This window comes from Meleagris gallopavo, chromosome 3, assembly GCF_000146605.3.
Source record: "Meleagris gallopavo isolate NT-WF06-2002-E0010 breed Aviagen turkey brand Nicholas breeding stock chromosome 3, Turkey_5.1, whole genome shotgun sequence".
NCBI classification, from domain to species: domain Eukaryota; kingdom Metazoa; phylum Chordata; class Aves; order Galliformes; family Phasianidae; genus Meleagris; species Meleagris gallopavo.
In genome coordinates this window covers 462,724-472,909 of record NC_015013.2, presented here as the reverse complement: position 1 = coordinate 472,909, position 10,186 = coordinate 462,724, and the positions used below count along the sequence as shown (strand labels likewise).

Genomic DNA, 10,186 nt, shown 5'->3' with positions numbered 1-10,186 from the left:
AAAAAAGAGAATTTATGATTTCTAGAAGAGTCTGGCAACCTGGGAAGAGTATAAGGATGCCATTAGGATACGCTGAGGGAGAATTAGAAAAGCAAAAGCCTTACAAGAACTTCATCTGGCCACCACTGTTAAAGACAAGAAAAAAACGTTTTTACAAATATATTAACAGCAAGAGGAGAGCCAAAGAGAATCTCCTGTGTTTATTGGATGCAGCAAGGAACACTGCCACCGGGGATAAAGAAAAACCTGTGGTTCTCAACACCTTCTTTATTTCTATCTTTAACAGTTACACCATTTATTTCCAGGGTATTCAGCCCCTTGAGCTGGAACACTAGGAGAGGGAGCAGAATACCCCCAACTGAGGAGGAAACAGCGAGCTGACACTCCAAGTGGGCTGTCACATATCCATGGGGCTGGATAGAATCCATCCAAAGGTAGGATGAGGGAGCTGGCAGAGGTGACTGCTAAACCATTTTCCATCATTTATCAGCAATTTAAGTCAACTGGGCGTGAAAATGGATCTGGGGGTCTTAGTCAACAGCCAACTGAACATGAGCCAGCAACATGCCCAGGTGACCAAGAAGGTCAATGCTATCCTGGCTTCTATCAGAAACAATGTAGTCAGAAGGACTAGGGAGGTGATCATGCCCCTGCACTTGAAACTAGTGAAGCCACTCCTTAAATATTGTGTTCAGTTTTGGGACCCTGACTACAAGAAAGACACTGAGGCTCTGGAGCATGGCCAGAGAAGGGCAACAAAGCTGGTTAAGGGTCTGGAACACAAGTCTTATGAAGGGAGGCTGAGGGAACTGGGATTGTTTAATCTAGAGAATAGGAGGCTCAGAAGATCTCATCCCTCTCTATAGGTACCTGGAAAGATGCTGTAGCAAAGTGGAGATCAGCCTCTTTTTCCAAGTAATAGAGATGGAACAAGAGGGAATGGCCTCACGCTGCACCAGGGGTGGTTGGATATTAGGAGAAATTTATTCTCAGAAGGAGTGCTGAGATACTGGAGGGGGCTGCCCAAGGAAGTGGCGGAGTCATCATCTCTGGAGGTGTTCAAAAAGGGTAGATGTCACACTGAGAGTCACGATCTAGAGTAACTACAGGCATAGCTTGATGGTTGGCCTAAAACATCTTAATGGTCTTTCCAATCTTAATGATCCTATGACAAGGCAAAAAGTAAGCTCTTCACGTATGCACAGTTCTTTTCTCAGAGGACTGTGTAAATGTTCTTTGCACAGTAGAATATGTCTTGCAGAAGACTGTTCTTAAAAATCTAAACCACAAATAACAAAACCTAAAACATGACAGCAATATGTGACATTATCACACCAAATATTAAAGAAATACCTACTGTGATCCTTTGTCACAACTGAAGGAGTTCTTCAAAACGCTGCTGGAATTCTGGAACAAATAAAATAGAAAGGTCAATAAAGTAACTTTCTTGTTGTGTTTATGTCAATGTTACCGTCTTTTTCCCCAGCTTTATTATGATCCTACTGTGGAAGATTATAACAACAGTAGGATAAGAGAGTATCATTTCCTTAATTTTTAACCACAACTTAAACACCGTGGTTATGACCAGTTTATGTCCAGCTCTTCATGCAGAACATATATGGAGTCACTACTGCCAGAAAAGTACTGGTTGTCTGACACAGTCCAAGTCTTGTGTGCCTTCCATGGTAACTCTGCACTAAGGTGAGAACAGACCTTAGAGTTGAGTGGATTTCTGAGAAACTGGAGCTTGTATTTCTGTATAAACCCATTAAGCCGCTATCGTGAAAATCGTGAAAATACTGAAAAACATACTAAATTTATTCCACTGACAGCACTGCAAGTCTGAGCGGAAGAAAGAGAACAAATGATTTTGCTTTGTGAGAATTTACCGTGTCATTTCTGTAGCCTCTTTTCTTAAGCTACAGCAAACATGCATTAGAGTGCTGTAATTTTCTCCCGCATGAACCTTATTAATAGCATTTCTCTAATTAAATTTTAGCTGTCTCAGAATTAAGTATTAATGTGATAGTCACCTAAGCTCCCTTTGTACATGATGGAGAGAAATGAAGATACCCAGAGGGGACAGGATCACTTCCAGTATAATTTTTAGGAAAAAAAAAAAGATAGCTGTTGCTGCACTAACATTAAATAAAGGTGAAGAAGATATTTAACATTTAGACATCTTTTTATACAGAAAATCAGGAATTCATTTTAATATCAAACATCAGTAACTTCGTTAGGAGAAAAACTTCATTCATCTTCCTGCCCTGAACTTGTATTTAGTACACAGAAAAAAGCACAGAAAAGATTATATAGAGGAAGTGTAAAAGCTGGAACACTAATAAACTACCTATTTTGGCTACACATACAATGTATTTCCAAACCAAGAGACTTCTGCTAGGCTTTAAAGCTTTCTATTCAGTGGTCTAGAGCTAGAAGACATCCAAGCACACAACTAGCATCTCCCCTCCCAAAATTTCTGGGTATCAGCTGCTTCTGTCAGTTTCAAACAAGCACATCTGATGGCATAAGGTACACCTACTGAAGTGCTTGGTTCCAGTTCCACAAATTCCTCTTAAGTAGAACTACAAAAAACAGGAAAATTTTGTGGTATTTTCAGCTTCTTTTTACTCAATCCTTTTTTAGGATTTTGAAGACTGCAGGTAATACTCCATGGCTGCTACAGTAAGTAAATAACTATACTAAGATTTTACAGCATTTCTCATAAAAGGAAACTCTGCAGTCTGTAGAGAACAGGAAGGCACAGGGAAGACCATGCATAAAGAGAAAGTCCTCCCCATCCATGGGCAGCCATTTAAGACAGCAACTGCAGGCTGGTACCCCCCACAATGGATGATTTCGAAGAAAATCTTGTGAAACTAGACCTGATTTTCAGTTAGTGTTGAGGTATAACAGGGAACAAAAAATAATGGCTCAAAATGGGGTGTTTAATTACACTGTGATAACAAAATTGCAGTAATTAGAACACATCCAGTGGAAACAGTACTTCGCTAGTTGCCAACAGGACAGAATACCCAGACACTGTTCTTCCTCTGAGTTTCTCACACAATTCTTTTCTCCTGCTCAAGGGAATTGCCTGGCAATGCAAACAGTGCATCAGTCATCTGAGAGGCAGATTTCCAAAAACAGAAAATTTCAATTTACCTACAAAGCCACTGTTAAGGATTTTTAGATATACAGACACCCAGATAAAATCCGATTACATAAAAAATATCCCTAAGTAAGTAACAAAAGAGAGTTATTTGGCCATATAAATTTAGCTACAGTCTTTCCACAAAAGCCAGGGGTGAAGCAGTTGCTTTTCAGGTGGCAACTCCTTCTCTCTAGACACAGAACCACGTCACTGAGCAACAGTTCCAGTGGGTCCTGTGTCACTGCCCTTTCCCTGTGAAAACTGAAGTCATGGAGCTCTTCCTTTTCACAGCCTTCTTACTGATCCTTTTATCATCTTTGGTTCCTGCATCCAGTTTGTCGTAGAGCCAGTTCTATCCACCTCAGGGTACTGCAGAAAAAGGGGACAATGAACTACACCAATCATTCAGGTGTTCCGTGATGATGACCCTGACTGAAACAGCTAAAGAAAAAAAGCTGCAGTGAAACATAAGCTTCTATTTCTTGGATGAGGACCAAAATTTGCACAATCTTTTGGTGTCTGTTTTTAGATTCATTTCTAATGTGATAAGGAAAAAATGTGCACTGTGAATATAAATGTCTTTCTGTTACTGTATATCTATTTTTACAGTAAATATTAAAATATGTAAATAAAACTGCTTTGGAGTTGACTCTCCAGAACTTTTATCATCACTTCTACTACAAGTTGCTGTTTGTTCTGTACACTGAACCTGTAAAATAGCTATCTGTTCCCTGGTGTATAACAACAGTAATAGCAAAGAGAGATGTGCCCCTTGCAGGAAGGGCAGAAAGGACGATCCAAGCAACGACTGACCCACCGTCTTTCCTCACCTCTGTGCTAGGGATGATCATGGATCACGTCCTCCTGGAAGCTATGCCAAGGCACATGAAAAATGGGAGGTGGTCACCAAGACCAAGTTCTGCCTGACCAACCCAGTGGCCTACTGTGACGGTGTAAGTCTGTCACTGGGCAAGGGAAGAGCCTCTGCTATCATTCATCTGGACTTCAGTAAGGCCTCTGACACAGTCCCCATAATACCCTCCTCTCCAAATTGAAAAGGCATTGATTCGACAGGTGGATTGTTCGGTGGATGAGGAACAGGCTGAAAGATTGTGCCCAAAGAGTGGTGGGAAAAGGCTCAATGTTCAGACAGAGTTCAGTGATGTCTCTCAGCGGTCAGTACTGGCACTGACGCTCTTTAATGTTTTCATCACTGACATCAACAGTGGAATTAAGTACACCCTCACATTTGAGATGACATACAGAGAGATTTAGACAGGTTTGACCAAAGGGCCCAGAAGAACCTCACGAGGTTCAACAAACCCAAGAGCAAGGTCTTGTACCTCAGTTGCGGCAACCCCCATTATTCATACAAGCTGGGGGGTGAAAGGGTGGAGCACAGCCTTGCCAAAAAGGAACTGGGGCTACTGGTGGGTGGGAAGCTGAACATGAGCCAGCAATGTTTCCCTGCAGCTCAAAAATACAACCATACCCTGTGCTGCCTCAAAAGCAGCATGGCCAGCAGGTCAAGAGAGGTGACCTGCTCCACTACTCTAACTAGTGAGACTTCACCTGGAGTACTGCATCCACGTGTGGAGCCCTCAGTAAAGGAGAGAAATGAACCTGCTGGAGTATGTCCTGACAAGGGCTACAAAAATGATGGAAGGGATGAAACATCTCTCCTATGAGGCTGAGAAAGCTGAAGCTGTTGAGACTGGAGATAAGAAGGTACCAGAGAGACCCGATACCAGCCAAGATTTAAAGGGCAGATGTAAGAAAGATGGGACAGACTCTTTGATTCTTTGATACAGTAAGGGGGAAGTTTGAAACTATAAGAGGGAAGATTTCAAACTGGATATAAGAAAAACATTTTTTACAACATTTTTACAATAAAGGTAACAGTGGTGTCCACAGTGGAAAGAAAACAAAAAGGAAGACTTCAGAAGAAGATTTCTTGAGTTTCTGTCTGATTCAGTTGAAGATGCAAACTGAAACAAACTTTCATCCCAGATTTAGCCCCTTACTAAGAGGTAACTGCATGTACTGATGCCCTTAATTCTTGGAAAGAAAGAAACAAAACCACTTCTGGCACTTCTTAAAACAAGAAGCCTCATTTATTTGGTTTTCATATGTTCACATTAAAATGCAATAAAGTGTTGGTTCTGACACTGTATAGAACTCAAGCAAATTCTCTATGTTGATGATTACACAGCTTTCTTGCAAAGCAATAGGTGTTGATGTTAGAAACATTCTTTTAGTAGCCACATTGGTGGATGAAAGCAATAGAGCTTTTCCTCTCCTGGACCAGACATTATAGAACAAGATGGACAGGAGATGGAGTAAGAGAGAAGAAACCCCAGAGCAAAAAAAAAATATTCAGCCAGGTTAAATCAATCTCTTTCAATTTTGATAAGAAAACGAAAGGAGAAGAAGAGTGCATGATGGTTTCACACTAAACTCCACCACGCTTCTCTTTCAATCCCCCTCCTCAAAACATCACAAGGAGAACATACGACGAATAAAGGCTCAAAGGTTGAGGTAAGGACAGGGAGATCACTCACCAATTGCCATCACAGACAAAAGAGACTTTGCGTGGGGAGATTAATGCAATTCATTGCCAAGTAATAACAGACTAGACTATAGACTAGAACAGTGAGGACTCAAAGCAATTTGAAACACCTTCCTTCATCATCCATCTATTCCACCTCCTCCTTCAAGCGGTGCAGGGGAACAGGGAATGGAAACTGTTGTCAATCCATAACACTTTGGCTCTGCTATTCCTTCATCTTTACTCTCACCCCCTGCTCCACCGTGGGATTCTGTCCCACGGGATGCTGTCCCTCCCAAACAGATCCCACACAGGCTTCCCACAGTTCTTCAAGAACTGCTCCAACATGGGTTTGTATCACAGGCCAGTCCTTCAGGAGCAGACTGCTCCAGCACAGGTCTGAGATTCCTGCTCCACCACACGCTCCTCTCTCCTGGCTGCAGCTCCAGGGCCTGCTCCTGGCTCATCCAGGCAGTAGCTACATCTAGCCCTACTGTCTGCAGACATCACTTTCTTGTGAATCCAACAGTCTCCCAGCTTTATACATCCCATTTTCCCAAACAAGGATAGTCGTTCCTAGTGCATTAGTTGGTAATTTTCTTCTCTTTTCCAACAACCTGCTCACACGCATCCACATTCTGAGTACCACTCTATGGGAGGTAGCTAGTCAATATTTCAGGCACTGTATCAATGGAGCAATATTAACCAGTACAAAATACACTGGGTGAGAATGCACAGCTTACAGCCTGCCAAGTAAGATTGTCTTCTAAGTGGCTGGCTGTGCATGAGCTACAGAAGAAAGAAAAAAATCCCTGAGAAGCATCTTGGCTTGTCTAATAAGTTATCAGTACAAAGAGAAAAACCTCCAGCTCTTTCAGATGTAACAGAAGAAAACAAAGTTCTCAACTAACAGAAAATTGTCTGCAATTATCTTACTCACAGTAAGTTCACTAGAAATCTGTGGGTAATATTATAGATGCAACTAAAGAGATGGCCTGAGTTGCAGAAAGAACATCACTGCTACCCCAAGAAACAAACTACACCGCTAATAAAGAAACTTCTGTAAAAGCCTCCTGCCTACATACGTATGCAGCCAGGTATCAGAACTCTTTACACTCTGCAACTGACACCAGAAGCCTGCAATACTGAACTACAGACAACAACAGAAAACAAAAGCAACGTGCACAAGACATTATGAAACAGATGTTCATTTACTGCAATAGAGAGCTGTTCCTGAATGGAATAATGTATGGGTGAAGACCATGCTTTCAAGTCCTTCCTTCTGCTTCTTTTTAAATGTCAATTTCGCCTTTACAGAGGTGAATCAAATACCTGCACCACAGAGTTAACTATACATATCTTCCACGACTTATTTCAGCATCAAAGAAACTTGACATCTCTAATGAAATGACAAAGGATCCCAAAAATTCTTTTGTTCTTTTCTTGTTTTACTTATTTCAGAGACTGTAATAGAAGTATATTTATAAGTGCTATCAGTATTGAAATATGGAATACTTCCCATTTGCAGAAATTTCTACATCACTTAGAAGATGGAGTTCTACTGCACTAAATGCATTTACTACCACTTGTACCATTAACACTACAGCAGCAATGATAACAAAGAGCTGGGAAGAGACATTTCATTTGTTTTGTAAGCAACACAGCACACTTGGACAAATTAAGGCAAAAGGACCACAATACAAAAACTTACAATTTTCTTGCTTAAAAAAAACTGTCTATAATATCTTAAGTCCTTTGAATGCAATCAGTCTACAAAGATTGTGATATTTCTCTTCAATTATTTATTACTTGACTTCAAAATAAAGAACACAGAGTCCATTTCACTGTACCTGGACAAAAGGGGGGTGAATGGGAAGGTAGGCACGACACTACGTAGCCAGGAATCCTAATCAAAGACAATTTCACACAGTGTAGAACCAAAGTGTGCGCTCTGAAAAAGGCTGGCAAAGACTTTGTGAGGATGTAATAAAAATGAACAACCACAGAAAATAAATAAATCAGACCAAGTAAAGGAAAAATAAATCAATCAATTGCAATTACTTACAGTTCTGGTTACATGATTTTCAAAGGCTTCCAAGTTATTCGCCTGCAAATGAGAAAAACAAACTTTATTTTTCCAGCTAATTTAAACACGTGCTAAGAAAGCCCTCATGTATTCAAACAACAAATGAAACGATCTGTTCAGAAGTATACATATATTCTACAGTATTAATAATCAAACTGCCTCTCAAACACATACAGAACACAAATTGGTTTTACATTATCACTCCCTGAATTCACAGCTTTTAAGCCGACATTCAGCACTGAGAGTACTTTACTCCAAGTTACAATACACACAGAAAGCAAGGCATGAAACTGTGTATTCCCTGGTACTTGTTCAGTCTCCCACTCTTTGCCTTTCTATGGAACAGAATACGTCTGGGTGTTGATGAAAGGGAACCACAGAGGCACATTCTAAGTACTCTGTAAAATCTATGTTTGCAGCTTTAAAACACATTAAGTTCTATCTGTTGAAGTTTATTTTAAACATTTTTTAAAATTCAGAATCTACTACTATGAAAATATGACAGGAAAAAAATCACCAGAGGCAAAACCATCCATCAGTACATTATTTTAAATTATAACTACAATCATGAGCACAAAATTAAGGCAATGTAATGCAGTGGTAAAACTAGATTAAAAGATCTCAAAATGTTCGCTGAAGATTCCGGTAAGGCAAAATATGGCATTTCATAAAACAACCTAGAGTAAGTACTTCACCATTCAGGATTATATCGTGAGAATAACACAACCCTTTCACCTTAAAAAAAAAAAAACACTAATCCAAATGAGAGAATTAAGTTATAATGGAACTGAACTGGTGCTATGGAATACTTTACCAAACTTCACTGCATTCTGTTTCACAGAGCTGGAAGAATTCCATTGTGCATAAGGAAATATCTAATGTTTAACTACTTAAAATTATTGCTTCAAGAGAAAATTTCAAACTCTGGGCAAAACACCAACAAGGTTTTACCCAAAAAGCCAATAAGACTACAGCCACTCTGCTGCGTACACATCTCAAACTCCTTCTGTTTTTTCCCCACGCCATGCGTATTTGCATTTTAGGCATCTTAGTTGGGTCTCTGCTCAAACTTTTATTGAATAAACTGGCTGGAATTCTTCATGCTGCTCCTCCGGAGATCTCCTGCTGACCTCTGGTCCTTTTTCTGGCTTTAGGCATTGATTGCTGATTCTGGCATCGGAGCAATAAAAGTCAAATGAGGTTCCCCGTCTACAAGCAACTTCAGTTTAAAGCTCTCTTTACCAGCTTGGCAAGCCTGTAATCAAAGATGTTCTTCCCCTCCTTTGACAAACAGACCCCGTCCGTTCCTCAAAAAAAGCCAAACCCCTGGATACGACACGACCACACCATACATTGCTCTGCATGTTCTAGTGGTCCTCGCAAAGCCTTTTGCTCTAACCAGTCAGAACAAGACGACGACCACCTGCACAGCACAGCCTTTTACAAATGCTCCCAAGGGCTCTGCAGTCCTTCCTGATACACCTTGGCCTGCTTGGCCTGCCCCTGACAGTGCTGTTGATGCCCACGTGAAACAACCAGTTTACAGCATGTAAGGCTTACTAGTCTCTAGCATCCCTAACATAAACCCCGGGTAGGCGGGGGGCCTCTTGAGACTGGCTCAGGATGGCATATGTCCGTCCTCCGTACCTCTCAGAAGAGGGACACCTACAACTATACCTGCTGTGTATTCTTCATGGCACTGGCTGTTACACAGGGAGAAGACCAGGCTGGCTTAGTTGAAGCCAGCATGAACAACGAGTCCATCCTCTTCAGCCCACACAGCAGTGAAACAGTTCTGCAAAAGCAGCTGAGGCTTCGGGGCAAGCCTCTTTCTCCTCCTCCATCTGGAAGTACTCTCAGTGAAGCTGGATGTGGGTTTGGGCAACTTGATCTAGTGGGAGGCATCAGAGTCCTGGGAAGGTGGGGTGTAACGTTCTATCGAAGTCCCTCACAACCCAAAACATTCTGATTCTTCTCTTCAAACACCTAGCTGATCAAGGCTGGATTCTCACGATCCATAAACTTCAAGACAGCAAAGTAACCAACAGCTTGGTAAAGAGTTTAAAATGAAAGCTAAAGCACCACATGGACACAAAGGAACTCAACGTTTGCCCATGCTAGGAATAGCAGCATCTGCCCAGCATGAGTTCCCCAAAGTATTTGCTGACCCCAGCACACTTGCATGGCCACGCAAGTCCACCGCACAGATACCAACAGTGCTATCACTGAGAACAGGACTCTAAAGCCTACTGTAGGAACAGTACCTTGACACACAGATGATGCCTTATAACTGCCAACCTGGTTTTTTTTCTTGGCAAGTCACTGATGTACGCATGTTCAGTTTCTCACCAGCAAAATTTCACCACTGTAAATGAAAGTAAACTCCTATTTGCAGATA

The 10,186-nt window shown here is 41.3% G+C and overlaps 1 long non-coding RNA gene across 1 annotated transcript in view; it reads right to left on the bottom strand.

Annotated features, from left to right (window-relative positions):
• Window positions 1–1,335: 1,335 nt before the first annotated feature.
• Window positions 1,336–10,186, bottom strand: part of LOC104910074 — a 45,144-nt gene continuing 36,293 nt past the window's right edge. The window contains exons 4-5 of the long non-coding RNA XR_002112851.2: window positions 7,768–7,809; window positions 1,336–1,407 (exon numbers count right to left, since the gene is read on the bottom strand). This is a non-coding gene — a long non-coding RNA (uncharacterized LOC104910074). The remainder of the gene's footprint in view (window positions 1,408–7,767; window positions 7,810–10,186) is intronic.